This window comes from Octopus bimaculoides, chromosome 2, assembly GCF_001194135.2.
Source record: "Octopus bimaculoides isolate UCB-OBI-ISO-001 chromosome 2, ASM119413v2, whole genome shotgun sequence".
NCBI classification, from domain to species: domain Eukaryota; kingdom Metazoa; phylum Mollusca; class Cephalopoda; order Octopoda; family Octopodidae; genus Octopus; species Octopus bimaculoides.
The window spans coordinates 150,739,275-150,740,565 of NC_068982.1; the positions used below are offsets into that span (position 1 = coordinate 150,739,275).

Consider the following 1,291-nt stretch of genomic DNA (forward strand, 5'->3'; position numbering starts at 1 on the left):
AATATGACTTTTATATTTTTATTTAAAAAATTAAATTGAGAAATAATTATCTAAAGAAGGAAAATAAGATTCTTAAAAAGTACATCAAACTTAAGTATTAATAGCAAGTCTTTTCATGCAGGACACAAAAAAAAAAGGAAGAAAATACAAGATGATAATGAAGCTTATAAGGCAAATGTGGCTTATATAATTTGTTGGATCAGGTAATGAAATTCACGAAGAGGGTCATAGCCTAACTAATTAGGGAGAGAGTTAGTTTAGACGAATTGCTGTTTGGGTTTGTGCCAGGGAAAAGCACCACTGGTGCTATATTTCTCGTAAGACAGCTGCAGGAGAAATACCTAGCCAAATGTAAAGGATGCACACTGGAGTTTATCAATTCAAGATGCCCCACCCCGATCAGTTTCAAGCACTTTTTATACCTTTTCTGTGCTACAAAGAAGAACTGATAACTGGACAACTAACACTGGAGTTGTTTCCCCTACTTTTCCATGTTCTAAGTGCAACACAGATTATATTCCTGTACTTCAAGAATATATAGATTTAGGAAGCCCATTGTGATGACTTACGATTATATCGAAATGTAATGTGAAGCTAAAATTGGTTGGAGTATACGCATACATACTGACTCACATACATATCTATAAAATGAAACTTGAAATATGTGTACATTTTATGCTACTTGAAAACCAGTGCTATCGGTTATATCCTGTAACTTACATTTATTCATCGGTGCCCGTACTTAAGAGTCTAAAATTGAAAATATAATATTGATTCAATTCTGCATATCTAGTCTTTTTTAAAAGCATGCAGTGACCTAGTTTTTTAAGAGCAGTTCAACATGTGACTGTCACCTGCTCCAAACACTCATCTCGACATTTTTGAGCCAAACCTCCATATCACATTGAAACATCTTTTTGTTAAAAAAAAAAAAAAAAGGAAATGGATACTTTGGATGAGTAAACTATGCTTGAAGATTAGAAGATGGTATGATTATGGGTCTGCTGGATGAGACTGGATTTGCCCTGATCACAGGTCTTCTGAATTAGACTTGATCTAGGGCTAAACAATATTAACAGCTCGTGACAGACTCGAGTATGTAAGTGCTTGTGCTTGGTGTGGTTCACTGTGAGTGAACGTGTTTCATTGTTCATCTTATCGCAGATTGCTTATGTTTATGTATGTATATACATTTGTGTATGTCAGTATATGTGTTTATGTGCATATATGTATAAAATAGAAGAGGTGGACATTGGAATTAGACACTGAGGGAAAATGGCTGTAACTTTTT

The 1,291-nt window shown here is 34.2% G+C and overlaps 2 protein-coding genes across 5 annotated transcripts in view; one reads left to right on the forward strand and one right to left on the reverse strand.

Annotated features, from left to right (window-relative positions):
* The window catches only part of LOC106872129 (dynein axonemal heavy chain 5), a 183,710-nt gene that overhangs the window by 181,176 nt on the left and 1,243 nt on the right, over positions 1–1,291 (reverse strand). The gene's annotated exons all lie outside the window — the stretch shown is intronic.
* Positions 1–1,291, forward strand: part of LOC128247040 (uncharacterized) — a 66,648-nt gene that overhangs the window by 9,214 nt on the left and 56,143 nt on the right. The gene's annotated exons all lie outside the window — the stretch shown is intronic.